Source organism: Rutidosis leptorrhynchoides, chromosome 4 (genome assembly GCF_046630445.1).
Source record: "Rutidosis leptorrhynchoides isolate AG116_Rl617_1_P2 chromosome 4, CSIRO_AGI_Rlap_v1, whole genome shotgun sequence".
NCBI lineage: Eukaryota > Viridiplantae > Streptophyta > Magnoliopsida > Asterales > Asteraceae > Rutidosis > Rutidosis leptorrhynchoides.
The window spans coordinates 57,122,151-57,138,319 of record NC_092336.1 but is presented as its reverse complement, the minus strand read 5'-3'; positions in this window follow the sequence as shown (position 1 = coordinate 57,138,319).

The window sequence follows — 16,169 nt, the reverse complement described above, 5'->3', positions numbered from 1 at the left end:
CAACTTCATGACCTAAATCAAGAAGCGCGTTTCTTTTTTGGAAGACTTTACTTCCTTATAATGATGGAATTGATTCATCGTGTAGATCCATTTTTCTTTCAAATATTTTACAGTAAATCGGGTAAAACTGTTTAGTTTAGTCCAAGGCAAAAGTATCTTCAGTTATTTGTTACAGAAATATGTGACATATGTTTTAAAATAACTTGGTAAATTTTCCCACACTTGGCTTTTATTTTCTTTTATTTGCCTTTTTATTGTCCTCTATTCCATTTTAAATGAATTCTAACATTTTGGTTTGTTTCTCAATTTATGTCCTTTCCGAGGTAACAATAATTTCGTTGTTAACACCTAGTTTTATCGTTCATAAATATGTATAAACATGATTTTGAGTTCATTTAATTGAAAATTTTGAAAAATTTTACTAGAAGTTGGTAGTCATTATATAAGACTAGGGCTGTTCTTTGTTATCAGAGAGCACTAGATTCTAATACAACTACTACGTTACTAGTATTTTTAATGGTAACCAAGTGTTTAAGTTAAAAAATTTTAAAATCCGAAAGAATTTAACCCCTTCCCACACTTAAGATCTTGCAATGCCCTCATTTGCAAGAAATCAGTAATAATTTAAATTATTGAGGGTGATTAGCGTAGAAAAATGATTAAATTTTACCAAAGTTTCCAAACATATTGGCGTTTGTTTGCTGAATGATAAATGGTGCACATCATTTGTTCATTCCGTCTTGTTGTTACATCACATTTATTTTTCATCTTGTCGTCAAAACTAGCTTTTGCTGAACTTAATGCCAGTCTTTGAAAATGCGCTGTTTTACCCTGTTTGTACAATCGACAATATACATACAATACAAATATAAACATGCATGACAATGGGACTTAATATCCCACTTTCAAATCCTAAATGTGAAATATTAGTACACAATAATAATAAAAATGATAAAAATTACATAAATATATCCAATAACATAAGTTTAAACATGAATAATTAAAAAGATAAAAACATAAAAATCATAAAAATAACCAATGGAACCAAATCAGTCTGGATAGGGGTTCCAGTTCATCTTGTCAGGTGGGTTCCATTGTTGGTTAAAGGTGTTCTGATAGGCTTGGTTATAGTCATACCGGTTAAAGGGTGGTCGGATGTCGGGGTTGTGTGGCGGAAAATGAGCAGGTCGAGTAGGTACGTAGTTATTTGGTACCTGATATGATAGCTGGCTCATGATTTGGTGCTGATGAACTAACCAGCTATCGTGTTGGCATCGCCTATAATCCTCGTATACTCGCTCGGAGTTCCACTGCTCGTACATACTATGTCTGGCCGCGCTCGTCATTGTTTCCTCATCTATACGAACGTGGACGTCAAGAATAGCATCTCGAAATACATCCCTAATGTCTTCCGCTTCCTCCATTTCCTCGTCTGAGCCCCTTTCTACCTGTGGATGAGGGCCCTCATAGGGTACTGCCTGGTTGCGTCTACTTTTCAATACCTTAGCACCCACATAAACTTTCAATCCTAAAGGCTCAACCTGTTCTCTACAAAGCTGTAATGGACCCCCTTGGTTCCTATCAACACCTAAATACTCTCCAATGAGAGTAACAATAATACCACTCCCGTCCTGCATTCCTTCTACTATTTTAGATAAATAAAAACCAACACAGTAAGGGATATTGACAAAGCTTCTAGGATCCCGAATACACTTTAGGTAGAATAAATCATGTAAGGTTATTTTTTCTTTATTGTTACCTCTTTGTGTAATCGAGTTAGCCAAAAATTTATGAATGATACGAAGCTCGGCTCTGTCAATATGTGTATAGGAGTGTTGATAATGCTAAAAATGAACATATATTTCATAGCATTATTCCTCAAGAAAGACAAGCTTTTAGTTGCAATTGTTCTATTTACAAGTGATATTCGTTTAAATAATAAAAGGTGAAGACAAAAGACAGATTCGACGAATTGAAGACGCAAACGACCAAAAAGCTCAAAAGTACAAAAGACAATCAAAAAGGTTCCAATTATTGATAAGAAACGTCTCAAAATTACAAGAGTACAAGATTCAAAACGCAAAGTACAAGATATTAAATTGTACGTGAGGACGTTCGAAAATCCGGAACCGGGACCAGAGTCAACTCTTAACGCTCGACGCAACGGACTAAAAATTACAAGTTAACTATGTATATAAATATAATATAATATATAATTAATTATATTAATTATATATATATTATATTTATAAATAAAAAAACCGTCGGCAGAGAAAACTCCAAGGACTGAGCTGTAATTTCATTCTCCGCGACTCGCAGAGTTTGAAGAGGATTTTGCCGCGAGTCGCAGAGCCCCAAATTTCAACTCTGTCTATAAAGCAAACCGAATTCTGATCATTTTTCATATTCTATTTTCTCTCTTCTCTATCTATACGATATATATATATATATATAATTTATATTTTAATTTTAATTTTAATTATAATTCTAATAATAAGGGTATGTTAGCGAATGTTGTAAGGGTGTAAGTCGAAATTCTGTCCGTGTAACGCTACGCTATTTTTAATCATTGTAAGTTATGTTCAACCTTTTTATATTAATGTCTCGTAGCTAAGTTATTATTATGCTTATTTAAAACGAAGTAATCATGATGTTGGGCTAATTACTAAAATTGGGTAATTGGGCTTTGTACCATAATTGGGGTTTGGATAAAAGAACGACACTTGTGGAAATTAGACTATGGGCTATTAATGGGCTTTATATTTGTTTAACTAAATGATAGTTTGTTAATGTTAATATAAAGATTTACAATTGGGCGTCCCTATAAATTACCATATACACTCGATCGGACACGATGGGCGGGGTATTTATATGTACGAATAATCGTTCATTTAACCGGACACGGGAATGGATTAATAGCCACTAGAATAATTAAAACAGGGGTGAAATTACATTCAAGGGTAATTGGTGTAATTGTTAACAAAGTAGTAAAACCTTGGTTTACACGCAGTCGATAACCTGGTGTATTCATTAAACAAAGTATTAAAACCTTGTTACAATTCGAATCCCCAATTAGTTGGAATATTTAACTTCGGGTATAATAATAATTTGACGAGGACACTCGCACTTTATATTTATGACTGATGGACTGTTATGGACAAAAACCAGACGGACATATTGAATAATCCAGGACAAAGGACAATTAACTCATGGGCATAAAACTAAAATCAACACGTCAAACATCATGATTACGGAAGTTTAAATAAGCATAATTCTTTTATTTCATATTTAATTTCCTTTATTTTATATTTAATTGCACTTCTAATTATCGCACTTTTATTTATTGTTATTTAATCGCACTTTTAATTATCGTACTTTTTAATTATCGCAAGTTTATTTTATCGCACTTTTATTATTCGCAATTTCATTATCGTTATTTACTTTACACTTTAATTTAAGTCTTGTATTTATTTTATATTTTACATTAGGTTTTAACTGCGACTAAAGTCTTAAAATCGACAAACCGGTCATTAAACGGTAAAAACCCCCCTTTATAATAATAATATTACTTATATATATGTTTGTATTTTTATAAAAGTAAACTAATATAGCGTTGAGCTTTGTTTAAAGATTTCCCTGTGGAATGAACCGGACTTACTAAAAACTACACTACTGTACGATTAGGTACACTGCCTATAAGTGTTGTAGCAAGGTTTAAGTATATCCATTCTATAAATAAATAAATATCTTGTGTAAAATTGTATCGTATTTAATAGTATTTCCTGCTAAAATTAATAACTATTTTATATACACCTCGCACGACATCAAGTATTTTTGGCGCCGCTGCCGGGGAACACTCTTAAACGCCGGAAGCGCAACGCTAATGTAAAAAAAAAAAAAAGATTTTTAGCTTACTTTTATTAAAAGTCGCTTTTGTAAAAATACGTTTTAATTATTCAAAAATATAAAAAGAAAAACAAAAATATAAGTATTTTTTTTAGTATTTTTTTTTAATATTTAAGTTTTATAAGTTTCTTTATCTTTATTTTAGTTTATAATAATATAAATTTTATTAAATATCTTTTATTTATTTAAAAACAGAAAACAGAAAATAAAAAAAAAATAAAGAAAAACGCGTAAAAATTCAAATCTGTCAGCTGAATTCTGGAACCCCGCGACTCGCGGGGTTTGATGCAATAATTGCCGCGACTCGCGGAGCTACTCTGACACGCGAACAGAAACCCTAATCCTGCATTAATTACGGGTTTTAATTTATTATTATTATTATTTAACCTTAATTATTATTATTATTATTATTAGTTTTATTTTAACTTTTACTTTTTATTTATTATGTATTTTGTTTAATTAGTTTTATTAAAATTGTAAAATTAGTAGTTTTATTAAAAAAAATAATATAAAAATAATATTTTTATAAAAATTGTACTTTTTACAACTTTTTATATATTTTTATATTTTGTCCCTTTTTAATCGTTGTAGCGTAATATTTGTATTTTTTAGCTCATATTTAATTTTAAACTTAGTTTTTGCTATAGTCATTTTTACTCCTAGATTTTTAGGCTTTGCCGTAGAATTTCTTAAGTGCTTTTTCTTTAGACTAAGATTTAGGTACTTTAGAATTTTGCGACGCCATTTTAAGTTTTAGTTTCTTTTTAAGTTATTTCCATTTGGGATTTAGTTTTTCCTGTAAGCTTTAATATTTTTAGACGACTTTTACTATGTACCAATTATCATTCCAATTAGTAATCTCAATTTGCGATTATAATTTTAAGTTAGTTGTAGTAATAAGGTTAGGTTAGTAAAGTATTTTTAAGTTTTTATAAGTTTCTTTTATTTTTCCGTCACCTTTTATTTTTCAACCATTTTTTTTTTCTTTTTCGACCTTTTTCGACGAACTCTTTTTCTCTCTTATTTCTCGCTATTCTAGTTTTAGGACATAGATTTTTATTCTACTTCTTATCTAAATTTCTTAAAATTACGAAAATTTATTTTGAGTGGTTAAATTAATAGACATCAAAATTTTCTGGTTCGTAGTAATAGTTGGATTTGTACGTGGACCGGGTTATTGGAGCCAAACAGTCCTCAATTATATTGAGACCAAACGAATCCTGCCCCTCTGCTGCATCTTTTGGCTATTCGAAACGTGGGCAAAATCAGAAAAGTCTATTAATTGGATAACTTATTATAATTTTTCTTTCCTTTTTAAAAACTAATAGGATATTCAGTGAATGCACCGAGCAAGACGTTCATCACCTTTTGTACGTTCACCACCTGTAACTAGATCAAGACATTTAGCAAATATAACCGCCGTTGATTTTTCTTTAGAATCGTCATCCAGTGGACCAAGTACTTCAGTTCAAATTTCCGATAATCCATTTTTTGAACCCAACCTCACAATTGAGAATCCAGAGAATATTCAGGAACGGTTCGTAGATCCTGAACCATTAAACTTTCCTCCGGAACCACCAATCATTCAAACAGAGATTGTTGAGGAACGAACCATTAAATCAGAATCATCTAGTGATACCGATTCAACAAATTCAATTATGGAGAATCTGGAACCTTTAAGTATGGAAGACCGAATGAGAGCTAAACGCACTGGCCAAGGTCACGCAATTACTCATCCAGACATTAATGCGCCAGATTATGAAATCAAAGGACAAATTCTACACATGGTGACTAATCAATGCCAATTTAGTGGTGCGCCGAAGGAAGATCCAAATGAACATCTACGTACCTTTAATAGGATCTGCACACTATTTAAAATCCGAGAAGTGGAGGATGAACAGATATATCTCATGTTATTTCCCTGGACTTTAAAGGGAGAAGCCAAAGATTGGTTGGAATCGTTACCTGAAGGGGCGATTGATACATGGGATGTTTTAATTGACAAATTTCTTAAACAATTCTTTCCTGCATCTAAAGCCGTAAGACTTCAAGCAGAAATTGTTACGTTCACACAGAAACCAAATGAAACTCTATATGAGGCATGGACAAGATATGGAAAGTTGTTAAGAGGATGTCCGCAACATGGTTTAGACACCTGTCAAATAGTACAAATATTCTACCAAGGATGCGACATCACTACAAGGAAAGACATAGATATAGCAGCTGGTGGTTCTATTATGAAGAAAACCGAAACTGATGCTTACAAAATTATTGATAATACTGCTTCCCACTCGCATGAGTGGCACCAAGAAAAAGATATCATTAGATCATCTAAAGCAGCTAGAGCCGATTCTAGCCATGACTTAGATTCCATTTCCGCAAAGATAGATGCTGTGGAGAGACGAATGGAAAAGATGACTAAGGATATTCACTCAATACGAATTAGTTGTGAGCAGTGTGGAGGACCACATTTGACAAAAGATTGTCTCAGTATTGAATTAACAATGGAACAAAGAGAGAATATTTCATACATAAACCAAAGGCCTGGAAATAATTATCAGAATAATTATCAACCGCCAAGACCGATTTACAATCAAAACCAAAATTATAACCGAAATATTCCATACAACAACCAACAAGGTCCTAGCAATCAACAAGTATCCAATAATACTTACAATCAGCAAAGACCTAATTTTCAAAACAAACCACCACAACAAACCGATGATAAAAAGCCGAATTTAGAAGATATGATGACGAAGCTAGTTGAAACTCAAACGCAGTTTTTCACATCTCAAAAACAAACAAATGAACAAAATGCTCAAGCATTTAGAAATCAACAAGCTTCTATTCAAAATCTGGAACAAGAAGTAAGTAACCTAGCAAGATTAATAGGTGAAAGAAAACCGGGAAGTCTACCTAGTGATACAAATGCTAACCCCCGGAATGAAACAGCTAAAGCTATTACCACAAGAAGTGGTACAACACTTAACCCACCTGAAATACCTGTAACTTCTGATGAAACTATTTCTACTCCACAAGAACCACAACCTGATCAAGATAAAGAAAAAGAACCGGTAGTTGAAAAGGTTAATGAAAATAACACAGTTAAGGATAAACCTTATGTTAAACCATACCAACCACCACTTCCTTATCCGAGTAAAATGAAGAAAGAAAAACTTGAAGCCGAGCAATCCAAATTCTTTGATATGTTTAAACAGATAAATGTAAATCTTCCTTTCATTGATGTGATTTCAGGAATGCCAAGATATGCTAAATTCTTGAAAGATCTAATCTCAAATAGAAAGAAAATGGAAGAACTCTCGGCTGTTACTATGAATGCTAATTGTTCAGCAGTGCTGTTGAATAAGATACCAGAAAAACTATCTGATCCAGGAAGTTTCACAATTCCATGTTTTCTGGGTAGTCTTAGTTCAATAGAAGCATTGGCAGACTTAGGTGCTAGTATAAATCTAATGCCGTATTCACTATACGCTAAACTAGACCTTGGAGAATTGAAACCAACTAGAATAAGCATACAACTAGCCGATAGATCAATAAAATATCCTAGAGGGATAATGGAGAACATGCTAGTTAAAGTTGGTACTTTAGTATTTCCAGTAGATTTTGTTGTTTTGGACATGGAAGAAGATTCTCAAGTTCCTCTCATATTAGGAAGACCATTCTTAAACACGGCTAAAGCAATGATAGACGTGTTCGGTAAGAAATTGACCCTAAGTATAGAGGATGAGAGTGTTACCTTTTCAGTTGATAGAGCAATGCAACAGCCACAATCTGCAGATGATACATGTTATTATATTCAAACTTTAGATGCACATGCAGAATTATTAGAAGAATTTCCAGAATTACAAGGAATAGGAGAATGTTCTTTAGGAGAAGGTAATGAACCAATTGATGAAGCTGAAATGTTAGCTACACTTATAGCTAATGGATATGAACCAACAACAGAAGAAATTCAAATGCTAAAAGAAGAAGACAGATATCGATACAAATCATCGATAGAAGAACCTCCGAAATTAGAGTTAAAGCCACTTCCAAACCATTTGGAATACGCTTATTTACATGGTGAATCTGAATTACCTGTAATAATATCGTCTTCTCTTACTGAAAATGAAAAATCACAACTCATTTCTGTGTTGAAAGCTCATAAACCAGCCATTGCATGGAAGATTCATGATATTAAAGGAATAAGTCCTTCGTATTGCACACATAAAATCCTTATGGAAGAAGGTCATAAAACGTATGTGCAACGCCAACGAAGACTAAATCCTAATATGCAAGATGTAGTTAAGAAAGAGATTATTAAACTGCTAGATGCGGGTTTGATATATCCAATCTCTGATAGTCCATGGGTAAGCCCAGTTCAATGCGTGCCTAAGAAGGGTGGCATGACTGTCATTACAAATGAGAAAAATGAGCTTATTCCTACTAGGACTGTAACAGGATGGCGTGTATGTATTGATTATAGAAAATTAAATGACGCCACCAGAAAAGATCACTTTCCCTTACCTTTCATAGATCAAATGTTGGAAAGATTAGCCGGAAATAGTTACTATTGTTTTCTAGATGGATTTTCCGGATATTTTCAAATTCCAATAGCACCCGAAGATCAAGAGAAAACCACATTCACGTGCCCTTATGGTACTTTTGCTTACAAACGCATGCCATTTGGACTTTGCAACGCCCCTGCAACCTTTCAAAGGTGTATGATGGCGATTTTTCACGACATGATAGAAGAATGCATGGAAGTTTTCATGGATGACTTTTCAGTCTTCGGTGATACATTTAAATCATGTCTAGTTAATCTGGAACGAATGCTAATTAGATGCGAAAAATCAAATCTAGTACTTAATTGGGAGAAATGCCATTTCATGGTTAAAGAAGGCATCGTTCTTGGACATAAAATTTCAAAAGAAGGAATTGAAGTGGATAGAGCTAAAGTAGATGTAATTGCTAAACTTCCACATCTCACAAATGTTAGAGGAGTTAGGAGTTTCCTAGGGCATGCCGGTTTTTACCGACGTTTTATAAATGATTTTTCTAAAATTGCCACTCCTATGAATAAACTCCTAGAAAAGGATGCGCCATTCATCTTTTCAGATGAGTGTATCAAATATTTTAATATTCTTAAAGAAAAACTCACTAATGCACCGATCATGATAACACCAAATTGGAATCTACCATTTGAACTAATGTGCGATGCAAGTGATTTTGCAATGGGAGCCGTTTTAGGACAAAGGATTGAAAAACGATTTCAACCTATATATTATGCTAGTAAGACATTACAAGGAGCACAAACGAACTATACAACTACTGAAAAAGAACTCCTTGCTATTGTCTTTGCTTTTGACAAATTTCGATCATATCTCGTTCTAGCAAAAACGGTGGTCTATACCGACCATTCTGCTCTTAGATACCTATTTTCAAAACAAGATGCTAAACCAAGACTAATCCGTTGGATCTTACTCTTACAAGAGTTTGATATTGAAATCCGAGATAAAAGAGGAGCAGAAAATCTCGCCGCTGATCATCTTTCTCGTCTTGAAAATCCCGAATTAGAAGTTCTGAATGAATCGGCCATACAAGACAACTTTCCTGATGAATATCTATTGAAGATAGATTATAAAGAAATCCCATGGTTTGCAGACTATGTAAACTACTTAGTTTGTGGATTCCTTGAAAAAGGATTATCGTACCAAAGACGAAAGAAATTCTTCAGTGATATAAAACACTATTTCTGGGAAGATCCACATTTGTTTAAAAGTTGTCCCGATAGAATAATACGCCGATGTGTATTTGGAGATGAAGCTAGTAAAATTTTAAACCATTGTCACACAGGACCAACAGGAGGGCATTATGGGCCTCAACTAACAGCAAGAAAAGTTTATGAAGCTGGATTCTATTGGCTTACAATTTACAAAGACGCACACCTTCTTTGCAAATCCTGTGATGCATGTCAAAGGGCCGGAAAAATAAGTCAACGTGATGAAATGCCACAAAATGTCATCCAAGTATGTGAAGTATTTGACATTTGGGGTATTGACTTTATGGGTCCATTTCCAAAATCTCATAATAATCTATATATACTCGTAGCAATTGATTATGTATCTAAATGGGCGGAAGCACAAGCTCTCCCAACTAACGATGCACGAGTTGTAGTCAACTTTTTAAAACGTCTTTTTGCAAGGTTTGGAACACCGAAAGCTTTAATAAGTGATCGGGGTACTCATTTCTGTAATAATCAACTTGAGAAAGTTCTTAAAAGATATGGAGTAACTCATAAAATCTCCACCGCATATCATTCACAAACAAGTGGACAAGTTGAAAATACCAACCGAGCTTTAAAACGTATTCTAGAGAAAACCGTAGGATCAAATCCGAAGGAATGGTCCATTAAATTGGAGGATGCACTCTGGGCTTTTAGAACAGCCTACAAAACTCCAATTGGAACTACACCTTTTAGACTTGTTTATGGAAAAGCATGTCATCTTCCAGTAGAAATTGAACACAAAGCATTTTGGGCTTTGAAGACATGTAATCTTGATTTACATGAAGCCGGACGTCTACGATTAAGTCAACTAAACGAATTAGAAGAATTAAGACATGAAGCATACGAAAATTCGTTAATCTATAAAGAAAGAACGAAGAAATGGCATGATAAAAGAATCAGAAGTTCAAAAGAATTTAAAGAAGGAGACAGAGTTCTTCTTTTCAATTCACGATTCAAGCTATTTCCTGGAAAATTGAAATCAAGATGGTCTGGACCATTCATAGTCAAAAGAGTTTTCCCATACGGAACGATAGAATTGATAAATTCAAATGGGATTGAATTTAAAGTTAATGGTCACAGAGTTAAACATTACATACATGGTCCGATGGAAGTCGACAACAAAGTTAATCACAATTTCGACACCACAGCTAACTAAGTGTGGGGAGAATCAAGTCTTTAAAGGATAATATGTATTTCTGTTAGAGTTAGATTGTCTGTTTTCGTGTAGTTCTCGAAAATGGAACACGTATGGTCTTTCCCTAGCAGACCCTAAAGAACTAGTCTTCTCCCCCCATTCTGAATTTTTATTTTTTTTAGGTTTTTACAAAATGAAGACTGCCTGTGAACTAAACCATGGTCTAATGCTACACGCTTTGATCACTAAAAGAAATAATGATATACTCCCGAGTGAAATAGTATCAGTAATCAGAGAAAGAATGGACGGAGTTAGAAAAGAATCCAGATGCGAAGATAATAAGTTACAATTTGGTAAAGGAAAATCAAAATCCGCAGCGAAAAGAAGAGCACGACACCTAGAACGATGTCACAAATGCGGAAAATGGTCACATGGAGGTAAATGTTCAAATAATCAAACCTATTCAAATACCGAATTTGTTACTTTATGCAGAGACGGACCGTTCATATGTTTAGAAGAAAAGACACTGAATGCTCGAGGTTACGCCTATGTAGCCATGGAAAACCAATTAAACAGACTATCTTATGAATGGGATAGATCATATAACTAAGAAATCTATTTCACAGGTATGTCTGTACAGTTTTTATTTTTTTATTTTTAACCTTTTGATAATAAACGCTAATTTGTTCGCTAAAAAGTATTAAATTGGTATTAAATAAAATTAGGTTTGGCGACCGAAATTATTGATATCATTCAAAAATTTATTACATCACTGCGAAATTTAACGTTTATTCTTAAGGTATAAATATCTTTAAACAATCAACCCAAAATATTTCAAAAATTCGTCATGAGTTAAATTAGGTCTTGGAACCGAAATTACTTTACCGAAAAGAGGGGCGCATATTTTTGATAATATTTGATTGATTAAAGTGGGATAAAAAGACAAAAAAGATTTTTAATTTTACTTTTTACCATGTTTTTAAAATAAATATTTAAATCTTAAATTAATAGTGTAAACTTTGTAAAAACAATATTTTTAAAATTGTAAATATTTGAATTTTTAAATTAAGTCTGGTGTGAATTTTTAATTTTTAAAATATGAATTTTTAATTTTATGCATTTTAAATTTTGAGTTTGGTGTGAATTTTTAAATTTGAATTTTATATTTAAGTTGTGTGAATTTAAAAACAAAAATTTACTTTATCTCATTAAGTTAAGAATATGATTTTTAAAATTCGTCGTAAGTTGAAGACTAGGTCTTTGAACCGAAATTGCTTTACCCGAGGGAGGGACGAGAACTTTTATTATCATTATTTTTAATCTTATTGAATTAAAGTATGCCAAAAACATTAAAAAACCCAAAAATCTTAGCTTTTAAAACAATCGCTACTAAAAGACAAATTTTAAAATTTTGTCGAATGACGGACTAGGACATCGATCCGAAACGACCTCGTCCTAAATAACAAGGGAAACAAAATTTTAAAATTAAATACTTAATTGTTTTATAAGTTAAAGATTATAAAAAAAAAAAAAAAAAAAAAAAGAGCAAACTCCGCGACTCGCGGAGTTTGAAAGGGAAATCTCCGCGACTCGCGGAGGGACCGAAAATCAGAAAAAAAAAAATAAAAGAGCTGAACGATCAGTTTATGGACACACAACTCCACAACTCAAAAACTGCTGCGAAATACTGCCGAAAAACCACCCAAAAACACCCCAAAAATCACAATTTTTAACCGTTAATCACCAAATCTTTTGCTAAAATCATGTTGAGAAGGATGCTATCTAAGAATTACTCAAGAAAAACGGTAAATTTCTACACCTAAACACCATTAATTCGAAATTAGGTGTTCTTGAGCTATTTTTTTCCCAATTTGATTTTGATGCTTTTTAGTGTAATTAAGCTTAAATTGTTTATGTATTATGCTTGTATAACCTAGATTGATGCTGTTTAACATGATTAGAAGCCTTAAACTTCAAATTTTGAGTAATCTAGGGTTTGTGTTCTTGAGCAAATTTGGGGCTTTTTGATATAAACAGGTTATGGCCGATTTTTGTTATGAATTGTTGCTAAATTGAGTAGTGTAACATGTCTAGGTAGTTAAATGATCCAAACTTTGAGCCTAAACATGATTTTGAGAATTAAAGTGGACTTTTTCAAGTCTAAAATTCATGAACTTGATTTTTGAAAGATAATGCCATTTGAGACTTGTTTAATTGCTAGTAATGATTATTTTGACATGTTATTTGAGTTGAATGCTTATGAACTTGACGAAAATTTTCGTATATGCTTATTTGAAAAAGTGTAGATTTGATAAAAATGTGAAAATAAGCTTAAGTTTGATATAAATTGATAATGTCATTGTAATTATTTTGATTGATGATTTTGCTGACACTAATGCATATTTGGATGCACAAAAATTGTGTTTGATGTGTTTTGCAGAATGAAAGGGGTGAATCTTCATCCCAAGCCCGCAATGCTCCTGCTGAGAATTTGGAACAACAGGAGGTAGATAACTACTACAAGCAGGATGTACCTCATCCAGTCATAACCTTTTCCGATATGCATTTGGAAGAGTTGCACCCGAACCTGAGATTTGACAGACTTTGGATAGATTATCCAAAATATCAACGGGGTTTGCATACTCTTCATTCCAAGGTTGTTGAGGTACTGAGGGTCATAGAATGGGGACCCTTAGAAGCTGTAGAATTGGCCGGGCCAATTAGGGAATTACTTGTACAGAGGTATGGTAATTCTTCTTTTAATGACTGGATATGTTTATTCACCATACGCAGACCTGTATATAAAGTATGGTGTGAAGAATTGTTATGTAGTATAGAGTTGAATGATCGGGTAGCTAGTTTAACCGATCGTTCTTTTATTAGATTTTTGTTAGGCGGTTCGATGCGCCACATGTCTTTACTGGACATGGCTCAGGCTTTACGTATATATACGCCTGAGGAGTTAGCGTCTGCCGATTGTAGAGGATTGATACTAAACGGTAGAAAGATAGATGAAAATTTTGATACACACGGTGTGTGGAGTCAAATGACAAGCCATCACCGTTTCAAAGGGGGAAATTACTCTTATTTGGATATAGATAGAGCCGAATTAAGAGTGATACATAGGTTTTTAGCTAATTCGATTACACAAAGGGGTAAAAACAAGGAAAAAGTAAATGAACAGGATTTGTTTTACCATATGTGTATTCGAGACCCACAAAGCGCTGTAAGTATACCATATTGTGTGGGTTATTATTTATCAGCTATGGTTCGGGGGATGCGACCACATAGCATAATAGGAGGTGGTATTTTTATTACTTTGATTGGTGAATATCTCGGTGTGGATATAAGTCGGGGGGGATTATTACTAGAAGAGCCGGAACCCCGCGATACTATAGGTTTAAATGTATACCATGGTGCGAAAGTTTTGAAGAGGCGGAATAACGCCGCAGTACGATACCATGGTAGACATCCACAGGTGGAGAGAAACCAGCAACAAGGTAATGTAGGAGGGGGGAATGAGATGCAAGAAATGCATAGGTTTATAGCTTCTCAGGAATCCGAAAATGCTAGACAGAGAGCATTTGAAGATTGGCAAGTTCATCAGAACCAGATCATAGCTCATTGCCAACATATAGGTAGAAACTATATTCCTACACCGAAACCCATCTTCCCTCCTTGGTCTATAGAGATGCAGCCACCATATCCTACGTATGACCCTGCCGAAGCATTCTATAGCACTTATGGTTATGCCTGGAACCCCTATTGGTACCAATATCATCCTTAGTTTACTTATTATTTTTTATTATTTTGTAATTTGTAATTATTGATACATTTAATATTTTTGTTAATATTGTAATCATTTTTATAATTATCTAACTTTTATTCTTAGATTTTAATAATTTTTGAATGTGGGGTAATATACCAAACTTCAAAAATATGTATATATGTTTGCAGTTTATCTTATGTACACAACAGGGAAAAACAACGCATTTTCAAAGACTGGCATTAAGTTCAGCAAAAGCAACTAATTTTGACGACAAGATGCAAAATATATATGAAATAACAACAAGACGGAATGAACAAATGATGTGCACCATTTATCATTCAGCAAACAAACGCCAATATATTTGGAAACTTTGGTAAAATTTAATCATTTTCACACAAATCACCCTCAATAATTTAAATTGTTACTGATTTCTTGCAAATGAGGGCATTGCAAGATCTTAAGTGTGGGAAGGGGTTAAATTCTTTCGGATTTTAAAATTTTTTACTTTATACACTTGGTTACCATTAAAAATACTAGTAAAGCAGTAGTTGTATTAGAATCTAGTGCTCTCTGATAAAAAAGAACAGCCCTAGTCTTATATACTGACTACCCAATTCTAATAAAATTTTTCAAAATTTTCAATTAAATGAATTCAAATCATGTTTATACATATTTATGAACGATAAAACTAGGTTTTAACACCGAAATTATTGTTACCTCGGAAAGGACATAAATTAAGAAACAAACTAAAATGTCAAAATTCATTTAAAATGGAATAGAGGACGATAAAAAGAAAAATAAAAAGCCAAGTGTGGGAAAATTTACCAAATTATGTTAAACATATGTCACATATATCTGTAACAAATAACTGAAAATACTTTTGCTTTGGACTAAACTAAACTGTTTTACCCAATGAAAGAAAAGAAAAGATGGATCTACACGATGAATCAATTCCATCATTAAAAGGAAGTAAAGTCTTCCGAAAAAGAAACGCGCTTCTTGATTTAGGTCATGAAGTTGTCGTTCAGACCAGCTGTAGGTTGACGAAAAATCTAGAAAAGTCATCACTAAAATCAGCAGGAAATCCACGGACCTCAGCATTAAACAGGGTCGCCAAGTGGTCAGATTTATCCTAACCATGAGAAGGATTTATCTCGTACAATGGGGAGGCACCGTGCAAATTAGCTGGATAAGACTAATGAATCAGATCCCCAGAAAGGATAATCTCCTTAAAGATTAAAAATCAGCTTTTAAGCCTGATATTACTCAATCCTTGAGATTGACCTTAAAGATTGAGAATTCAAACTCATGGAATTCAATGATATCTAAACTCGAGCTTGAACGAGAAAATATTTTGATCAAAACTACAAACCGATTTGTTTTCTGAAAATCCATTTTCAATGCGTTCATTACCATTGAACGTAAAATCCTAGGAATTCACCTGGAATTCATTAGGTCACCTGAACTAAATCGGGTGTCAACCGTAAGAACGGTGGTTGCATAGCATGGTCAAAGACAGGACCTTGTGCCAGGCTGAAAAATTATAAGGGTGAGCTTTACTATTGCTCCTA